Source organism: Chenopodium album, chromosome 13 (genome assembly GCF_948465745.1).
Source record: "Chenopodium album chromosome 13, dcCheAlbu1.1, whole genome shotgun sequence".
In the NCBI taxonomy this organism is placed as follows: domain Eukaryota; kingdom Viridiplantae; phylum Streptophyta; class Magnoliopsida; order Caryophyllales; family Amaranthaceae; genus Chenopodium; species Chenopodium album.
This window is the reverse complement of record NC_137846.1, coordinates 18,009,194-18,020,005: the sequence shown is the minus strand read 5'-3', so window position 1 is coordinate 18,020,005 and position 10,812 is coordinate 18,009,194. Positions and strand designations below refer to the sequence as shown.

The following is a 10,812-nucleotide window of genomic DNA, read 5'->3' as shown; positions in this document are numbered from 1 at the left end:
GGGGTGGAGGTTAAGCACATTCGTACTATTATATGACATATTTTGGTTATTTTTCAACCCTGCATTGTAGGTGTTAGAGTATGGACTAAATTGCTTATAGGTTTGAAAAGCATTAATTTTTTCAAGTGAACTCCTACATTCCTGCGCCCAATGACCTACAAGACCACAATTATCACAAAATATTGCAGAGTTAGTACCAATAGCAGAAACATTAGCAACGGAAGATGAATTAGAATTATTAATATTGTCTAATTTCTGGCTAATATAAGTCAATTGTGCTTGCAAAAAGGATATAGAATCGACCTGGTGGTTTCCCTTATTTGCAAATCCTCTGGGATTCCCATATTGGGAATTATGAATAGCCATCTCTTCGACAACAATGCTCGAAATATTCTCATCCAAATTCATAAATCTTCCATTAGCTGCAGAGTCCAAAATCATTCTTGAATTATATCCAAGCCCGTTGTAGAAGGCTTGGATTATCTGCCACTATGCTAGCCCATGATGGGGGCATTCTCTCTGCAAATCCTTAAATCTTTCCCAAGCTTCATATAAACTTTCATCAGCTTCTTGGGCAAAATTTAGGATCGAACTCCTTAACAAAGCTGTCCTCTCTGCCAGGTAATATTTATTATAGAAATTCAAAGCAAGAGTACTCCAGTCAGTAATACCAAGGGCAGTTCTATTCAATCCGTTATACCATAATTTAGCTTTTCCACATAAAGAAAAGGGAAAAAGAATCTCCCTGATTTGGTCTTGCGTGACCCCAGCTTGCCCAATGGTATATCAATATTGACAGAAATCTGCAATGTGAAGATTAGGATCTTCACCCTTAGCTCCACTGAATTGCTTCCTTTCTATCATCTTGATAAATTGGGGCTTGATCTCGAATTGCACTCCATCAAGGGCTGGGGTAGGAGTAAGGTGTGGAAAATCTGTCAGCGACGGCTGCGAATAATCGCTAAGCTTGCGAGGTGGCTGTGGAGGTGGATTTGCCGTCATCTCTGATTCAGGTTCTAAAGAAACGAATCTCTAGAATCATATGGGGGTTCTAAAGGTGGATAACCTTCAGAAGTGTCTCTTACCTATCTAAAAAGGTTCTTCTATCTATGAAAAGACCGTTCGATTTCAGGATCAAATGGAATGTAACCTGATCTAGAACTCCTGGGCATAAACACAAAACTGAACAAACAAATATGAGAAAATTGTCTCAAAGAACTCGCGTTCTCCGAGACGGGAGAATATAATTTAGACTACAAAAACAATCAAAAATAAAAATAAAACCGTATCCCCGGCAACGGCGCCAAATTTTGAAACATAACAATTAATTATCAATGCATAAATGCTCCGGGATAAAACATAACAATCAATTATCAATGCATAAATTAACCAGATTATAAAGGGCTTTCGCTACGTATTATAATCACAGTATTAATCTACCGGTATTAAATCGCATCTCTCGAATCTTAACTTAACCATTTATAACCTAATCTGTCTATTGAAACTAAGCATAAACATCAATTCTCATCTCTCGAATCTCGAATCAATATTGCACAACTCATACAATTAAACCTGCGCAAATCTAATTGCATAGCATTAAATCAATCAATAGGAAATTAACCCACAACATTAACAATCAACAATAATAAAGCATCCCTTCATATTAATCATGGATCCCCACAACCCTAGAATTAAAACTACTCGTGCATAATTAAAACTAGACTAATCAAAGCAATTAAAGAAAGAATGATTAAAAGCACAAAGCAATTAAATAAAGAATAATAAAATCAATAATAATAAATTAACTATATTTAAAACAATAAACTCAAGTTAAACAAAGAAATAATACTAAAGCTAAAGCTATGAAAATTATGGAAGAAAACTAAAAGAATCTCATAGTTCAAAACTTAACTAAAAAAACTAATACTAAGAAAACTATTCCCTTCAGCCCTACGTACTACCCCCCCCCCCCTTATATAGGAATAAGCCCACAAATCCCACTCACAATAAAACTTCACAAGATTTGAAGCAACCGACATGTATTAGGACTGACCGGGAATTGGGCCGCCCGATCGGACCCATTATATAACTTCCCCCAGCTAACTTAGTAAGCCCGGGCTGTTTAATGCTTTAGCCCAGCTGAACTTTTGGTTTGCTCTAATGGGAGTGGGCTTCTTAAGCTTGAGTCCAATCATTAACTTGTTCAGTCCAATGCAGTTTGTAAAACTTGGACTCTTCACTAAAATGAACCCTTAATCACCGAACTAAATTTATTTAGTACGACCTTCATCTTTAAATACTCGGTCATAAAATACGATCAAACTCCAATATCTTTGTAGTGGTTCAATGAGCTCGGGAATCGACATAAACCTGCAAATTCCTACAAAATAATACCAACACTACAAAAACACTAGAAAACATATATTAATAATAAAAATAGCTCCGTAGAGCTCAAATAAGCATATATATGACCGTGGGACGGGGAATAAAAATATATATAAAATAGACCCATCATTCTCCAATAGCCATTACACCATGTTTCTTTTCAACCCATATTTTCTTTTCTGCAAAGTCAGTCTTTCTTTTCTCCTTTCCCTTTGTAGTACTTTTCTTCTTAGGCATAACAGGGGTCTTGAATTCAACTCTTTCACCTAAGAGTTCCTTAGGAGGAATTTTCTTATCTCCTAGGCGGTCCTTCACATTAGTCTTGCTCATATTTCGGGCTTTGTTCTTGTCCTTTTGAGATCTACCAACTAACCACTGCTTCACATCCCTAGATAAAGAAGGAGGAACCTTTTGGGTAACAACTTCCCACAAAGGTCTAGCACACCAATAGTCATCAAACCTCTCTATTTCTTGTGACACTGGAAATTCATAACGGCGACGAAGATCTCCAGAGGGAATGGTTTGAGCAAGTCCATATTATCTCTTCACTCTAGAAGGGTAATAAAAGGTCAACTTGGACAAGATAGGAAGACGGCAAAAAGGTTGGTTGTTGACACCAACCATCTTCTCAATCTTCCACCAAGGAACAACCCATTTGATGGCAAAATCACAAGTTTCAGAGATCCTACTCCACTCCCGGCGGCCCATCTTTATGGAGAAGCGCTTTTTACTCCTTACAAAGCAATTTGGTGTATATTTTTCAATATTGTCAGGAGGTTAATTCAAGCCTCTCCATTAGCCATATTTGTAAAAATTCAAATAATTAGTATTACTATACAAAATTCAATATTTTTGATTTTTGCAATTAAAATTATTAATTTTCTACCTGTAATAATATTGGAGATCCTCAAAGAGGTGCTTTTGGATCTCTTTTAAGCTCATCTAAACTAAGCACCGTTTCTCCAACAATTAATGGCATTGGATTTCTTCATGATTCAATTTTCTCCATGACAGACACTAATATTGCTTGACCCTCACGAATATTACCACTAGTGAGGAGATACTGGCTAAACATGCAAAAGAGGAAAGCCCTTCTTTTGTAAACATGAAAAGACTCCGAGCGTGGTCTATCAAAATAAAAACGTGCAAATTCTTTCAAATTAACCACATTCCCATGCACTATATATTTTAAGTCCCTATCCCTAAGGTTAAGGAAACGCTCAAAATCCTTATAATAATACTCGTTCACCTTAGGAATTAACGCAAGATCTAAAGAAGGGAAACCAAGAATGGCGCCAAATTCTTCCGGTAAAGGGCAAATTTCATCATGATCTAATCTAAAGCAATGAGTGTCTGGATCCCAATATTCTAAGGCGGTATGAATAGAGTCTATGTCAAGATCTACCCCCTTAATGCCATACAAACCCCCCAAGTGGAAAAATTCAAGCTCTTTCCTCTCTTTAGTAGTCAAAGACCGACACCACTCACGAGTAAAATCGCTAAAACTCTTAGACATGATGGAAAATTAAAGAGGAGATTATTTTTTTTAGTTCGTATTATACCAAAATCGACAGATTTGGGGGCTATTTATAAACAAAACTGACGCAAACCGAATCCCGGAAGGATTCGAAAAAACAAACCCAGCGCGCCGCGACAATTTAATTATTCCCACGTCAAAATTACGCATTTAGCTGACCATATGTTATCCGACTTTGACTTGGATTCATCCTTTGACTTTTGATTCCTTTCAAAGCCTTATCCAAACATTATTTTTTAGCAAATCTATTTCTAAACACTTATCCCATATTTGATTATTTTGAGCTTAATTAAATCTAAGCTTATTTTTAGTCAAATTTGATTTTATTTTTTCATTTTTTCTTTTTGGGGGAGAAAGTCGGATACCCTCCATTAATAATAAAAATGACGGAAATTTTTACGCAAAAAATTAGTCACAATTTTTTCACACACTAATATGCTCATAAAATGAAAAATAAAAGTGCAAAAGATAAAACAGACATAGTAATCATAGGATATATATATATATACAATATGTCTAACACAAGTATCAAGTCAAATAGGCGAAGTCCTACAAAGTCAAAAATAAAAAATATATACAGGTACAACTATGGCGGAGGACGCAAATGTGGAGGAACTCTAAATATGTCAATGAACTGTACAGCCCGAGGATTCAACCCCTCGCCAGCATTAGGATCACTAGTGGTCGGGATCGAAAGAGTGGGGCCAATCCATCCTGCCTCACCCTGCTGCTGCACCCCCAACTGCTGAGGTTGTTGTGGTTGCTGCGACGATAAGCCAACCTCATACGTCCCACCACCCTCTAAAGGAGGCGATGTCGCGCCTCCTTGGCCAGTCGGCCTCTTCGAAGCACCCTCAGAGGAAGAACCGGAATCCTCCAATACCATAGAGTGGTCCGACTCCACTCGACCACCTTGGCTCCCTGTCGAAGTACGTCGACACCTCGAGCCGGATCCGAATCTCTCCCTCCGATCCTCGGGTCTCGTACGAGTGCGTGTCAGAGGAACGGGCTGAAATGGAAAAAACATATCAAGTCAAACATGGGAAAACGAGCAAATAGAGTAAGCAAGGATGTCAAGAGAAATTCCTCCATGTCGTCATCACCACGGCGACACCTAGCTCGGTGACTCAATCTCGAGGATGACGAAAGGCGTCCATGGCTCTCGTCATCCTCGTCATCACCTCGCGGGAGAACTGTTAATCAATAAAGTCAGAATCAATCAAAGAACATGCATAACAAAATAATGATGAAAGACTTACCGAGGTCTGGTGGCGAGGTATCGACCTCTCTATCAAGCGCTAGGGCTCAGGGGCCAGAGGAATCATCTCCTCGACCGGGCCGAAAGACCCTTGGTAGATGATAGACACTAGTGAAGGCACAAACTCCCTAGCCGCTGCCGCCGCCTGTCAAGGTAAAATCAAGGTGATTAAAAATTGCTAGGGGGCTATCAAGAGAATAAATCAAAGGCACGAAATGTACTTACGCCTCCTCTGATATACAAGGTGGCGGAGCCAAATGCGGCATATGACTCTCGCCATAACTCCGGTCCGGATGGATGTGACGCTGTCAATCCGTACCAGCTGGTAATCTACCTAGGTGGACTCTCATGTCCGTCTGGTCTAACATATGCCGTGGGGGACGAACAAGAACGACAAAGGACTCTAAAGAGTGCTGAATCGCAACTCTCTCACCCGGATACACCACAACGTCATACATCCCCTGAAAATAGCGACGTTGAGCTGTATACTAGAAAGCCCGTGCTAGAAGGTCAAAATCGGCCCAGGCCGAAATTAAATCTCGGGCCCCTACCAAATAAATACCCATGAGATAGGATCCTACTAAGCAGCAAAAGAACAAAAAGGTAAGCAAAGCATACCGAGAGAATCAACTCTCGAACATGGGCGGTAGCAGTTTGGTCACTGTAGCGGCCTCCCCAACTAGCAGCAATGGGGAGCCCTCGAGGCGAAGGCCTTGCCAGTGAAAGAGACGAGAAGTACTCGTAGAACCAAACCTATAATAATAGGGAAGCATCAGCAAGTGCCAACACGTATCGAAAGTAAACTTTAGTAAAGAAAAGCAAGGTAAACCTCTACGATCCTCTAGAAATTAGAAAGTGTGACTTCCTCACCAAAGCTGCGATGGCGACAAGCGAGTCGCAATCCAAGTAGGAAGTCAGCATAGGCCATGCTGGCCAAATCATATGACCCGACCATATAAAGGTCACAAAGAGCAGACAGGTAGTAGAGTAGCATTCGGCTACCCTTGTCAGGAGAGAAAGTCCCTGACAAAAGGATCAAAGCAAAGATGCGCACTCGCTGCTCCGGGGTGGTTGCATCATCTCGGAAAGCCTCTAGGATCATGGTCCGACGAATGCATCGGCTACTAATCTATAACGGTCGAGCCTCGCCGTGAGCTCGACCAGCGATAGGACTAAGTAGCTCCTCTACCTCGGGAGAGAAAACGGTGATACCGCTGCCAAATGGAACTGCAGTAGTCCGGAACTCTTGTCCGGTGATGAGAGTGAAGTTGACAGGAGTGATAGGCATCTCACCCCAAGGAAAATAAAAAGTGTTGGTGGTGTCCCAAAAGAACTCCACCAAGGCACGAATCAGAAAACGGCTCCAAGACAGAATAGAGAACCTAAGTGGCCTGCAACAGTGGGGTCAGACCACAAGACTCCCACAGTCCGCGCAACACCTCGTTGTTGCAAAAATAAGACTCGTATAGCTGCCCGATGGTGTCGTTGCCTGAGCCGTGGCAACGAACTCGCTCGTCGGTCATCCCAAGACGAACTCGCTCCGAGATGTGAAACTGGGGCGCAAAGTACAAGGTACGCCCATCCTACTCAGGGAACTCCCCTAGACTGGTGGAAGTACCCTCGTCGGGGTCGACAGGCTCGTCCTCTCGGTGAGCCCCACGAGAGCGTGAGCCAGAAACGCTTCGTGGAGTCATGCTAATTATGCAAGCAAACAGTAAATCAAAGGTTCTATAGTGTCTAAGGTTCGCCTAGCTGCATGATACTATGTTCGTAGAAAAACAGAGTACGTAGTACTAAAACAGAGCATGATTTTAATTCAAGAAGAAATAGCATTTTCAAGCAATCAAACAATTCCTTGCAATACTAGGACAAATATTGTGACAAATTGAGCATGAATAGCTAGCAAAAACATGAAGAACAAGTCACATTGTTCTCACGAATTCAAGGAGTTCAACAATGGCAAATCGCTCATTTCTTCACCAAATTGAGTCAAACAAGTCTCAAAATGCTCCTAAGGTGATATACAAACATAAACAAACAAATTCATGGCATAAAATTCAACAAACAAAGCGAATTAAGCAACATAAGTTCCGAATTTTCTGGAAAACCACGAGAAAACACGCACAAAATTCGCACAAAATAAAGTAAGTTTGAGCAAAACTTACATAGATCGGCAAACTACAGATCAAGAGCTTTGATTTGCAAAAAATTTAAGTGCATTTTGTTGAGAAACGAAGGAGAACGAGCAAAGAGAAGTTTTTGAGCGAAAGCGAGCAAGAAAGAGGCACAAACAGCAAAATGTGGAAGAAGGGGTTTAAATACGGAAAACCCAACTCCAGCGCGATACGGCAGGCATGCCGCGCTGCGATAAAGCATGGCAGCGCGCACTGGCTCCCTTTCCTCAGTGACACAATTTGTGGCCCCCATATTGATTTATGCGGATCTCATGCAAAAATTTTAGGTTCCTTGGTATGCTAGTTAGCCCCTATAAGCAAATTAACATGATTAGTCATCGGCTCAATTACAATCACAGTAAGTGATCGACCAGATGATGATCGTCTCACATAGCTTAAAAGCGCCTAAATATTGGCTCATCGCAAGCACCAAGATATTAGTTCATAAAGCAAATGCAAACATCAAATGCACTGCAAAAAATATAAGCAACAGCACGGCAAACATTCCAGCAAAGCACTAGCAAACTGAGGATCAACAAGCAGTGATCTTCGATAACTTTCCTAAGAAGGTTATCACGAAAAAATAGAGGGTTGCTACAAGCAGAGCGATCTTCAACGATGTTCTCTAAGATGTGGAAGATCGTTATAAAGGCTTAAGATGGCTACAAGCAGAGTTATCTTCGACGGTCAAAAATCCGAGGATGACTACAAGCAGAGTTATCTTCGACCGTGTTCCCTTGGATGTGGAAAATGGTCACAAAGCGGTAGGAGAGTGCTACAAGCAGAGAAATCTTCGATGGTGTTCCCTAAGATGTGGAAGACTGTTACAGCGAAAATTGAAGACAGCTACAAGCAGAGCCGTCTTCAAGCGATGTCCCCTAGCTTGTGGAGGTCGTCACAACAAAAACGGTTACCCTAGAGACCTATACTCAACGGTGCAAGATACGCGTTTCTTAACTCTCTTATCTGTTTTAACTAACGCTAGTTTGCAGGTATTGGTGTTATAAGAATGATTTAGGATCGCAAAACGTTCTGAATCATTCTCCGTCCCTATCGTTACTTTGACTTTTGCTTTCGAAACATGTCATTTCTCCAAACTCAGTCAAAGTAGGGCTTTTATAGACACCTAATTGTGTCTCCCCAAAAACCAAACCCAGTGATGAATACCTTTCACGTCATTTGATTATCGAACGAAGTGAAAGCGTGAAAAGTCTTGTGATGTGGTTGTTTTAATAAAATATCTTTCTTTCTGTTTTCAAAATGTACTCTATTTGTGAAAATGTCCAGTCCAATTTTGGTCCATGATAAGGGTACAATAATGGTGTAGTTGGATTGGGTTCAAAAAGAGCTTTCAAATGATATATTATAAGCCCAATTCCGATGAATGATGAGGAAGTTATGGCCAAAATACTAAATTGGGTCTGAAATGGTTTTATGGCCCAATGATCTGGTGGAGGGCTCATTAATTAATATTCCTAAAGTTATTAGGATTGATTTTAATCTTCTAGAATAATCTAGAAGGTTATTTTAAGTTCTAATGAGATTAGAAATAATAATTATATCTTTTATGAAAATAAAGAATTTTATTTGGATTAAAACAAGTATTTTAAAGAGATTAAATCTGATTTTCAAAGATAAGTACGGACGATGATTAATCGAATTTAATTAGATTAAGGATTTTCTACAGGTTTTTAAGAAAACGCGTGAACCATCGCGAAACGACAAAGCTGGCGCGCCACGACAAGCCTGTCGCTGTGCGACAGGGCTGTCGCGTCGCGCTGGACCATGTCGTTCCGTGACAAAGGTAGTTTTATTCCAGATGGGATTCGGTCTTTTTTTTATCGTTTGCGGGCTATTTTTCTTATAAATATGGTCGTATTTCCCCGTTTTTATTCATTCACAATCATCAACAATTTTCTATTCTCTTCTCTTTCCTAAGCTAATAGCTTTTCTTTCTCCCTCTCTCTAAGCCTTCCTTTTACAAATAAAATACCACGTTTACGAGTTCTAGACACACCTAGCCAAGTTCAAAGTTGCCTTCGCCCTAGACGTGAAAGGTTGATAATTTCTGAGGGTTTGGTCCCAAATCCCTATTTCAATTATTTAAATTAATTGTTTGATTTAATATTTTCCTTGAAGTTACTAACGTGTGTATTGTTTTGATAGAAAGGGATACGAGGCAACAAAGTAAGTAGTTTTATTGCTTTAGAGAGCATGCTTATATTATTTTAATTCCTAGTATCATGTTAGGATGCTTTTATTGCTTTCTAGCATCATGTTTAGATTGCTTACTATTTTCTTCTATCATATTAGTATCATGTTAGGATTAAAGCTTTGATTTTATTGTTTAGTGACATGCTAGGATTTGTTATTAATCTTGTTAGTATCATGCCTAGGATCTTGCTAATATTATTATGCTTTATTGAATAATATTATGATGAATGTTATTATTATGTTGCTTGATATATTATTGTTAATGCTTGGTCACGCCCTCTCTTGCAGGTTTAAAGGGAATTTGTACTTGTAATCACGCTTAATAAGATAATTAATAATTTTATTTAGGCTAATATGATTTTAATTCAAGTGATCGCCAATAATAGACTTGTTTGTGCATTAATATTCAACCAACATAGATTAAGCAGGTTTAGGGTTAATATATTGATTGTATGTTAGTCAGAAAGCACACATGAATATGAAAAGAATAAAGTAGATGCATATTTTTAGGGTAGGTTCAATCTCTTTTAGGTTGGATTTGTACCTTCATCCCCGAATATCCAGTCATGGTTCCAAACCACTATGGATGTAGCGATCTCTAGGATTGTGAAGGGGTGTAACCTTCACCCTGTGAACGGTTTACAAGTTCCTAAAACTTGTTGGCGACTCTTTTACTCTAGCTTCCTTCTCTTTGGACGCCACCATGCTTAAGTGTATGATCACAATGGGGCTCAAGTGTGGGATACTTGAAATATTCCCTACAGTAATTTATAGCTTCCTCAATGACTTAATTTAATATATTTTACGAAAAAAAAATTTACTAGAGGTATATATAATAGGGTGACACGAATTATATAATGTTCATTCTTTCTTAAAGTTCTTGAAAGTTTTATGTTTTCCTGATCTTTCAGACTCTATATCTTATGTTCCAACATTAGGATTTAAGCATATGATATGTCTTTGGAAAGGTCTACATGTCTGCTATAACATATCAAAATTTGGGATCCATCTAACGGTTAAATTGAGAGATAATGAATTTTCTTTAAAATCACTCCAGTTTGGAACGTTCATGGGGAATTGGGTAATAATGGTCAAAATACTTCAAAAGTAGAATGTCCCTTTTAATGGTATGTTAAGGACATACATATATATATGCTATGCTAGAAATTCTCCTTTTTTAGAAGCCATTTGATATATCAAATAAAAAAGATATTCTTGGTTGGGAAGAACAGTCTTGAATTAAT

The 10,812-nt window shown here is 39.2% G+C and overlaps 1 pseudogene; it reads left to right on the top strand.

Moving 5' to 3' along the window:
- Positions 1–501: 501 nt before the first annotated feature.
- On the top strand, positions 502–597 carry LOC145577135 (small nucleolar RNA R71; annotated as a pseudogene).
- The last annotated feature ends 10,215 nt before the right edge of the window (positions 598–10,812 follow it).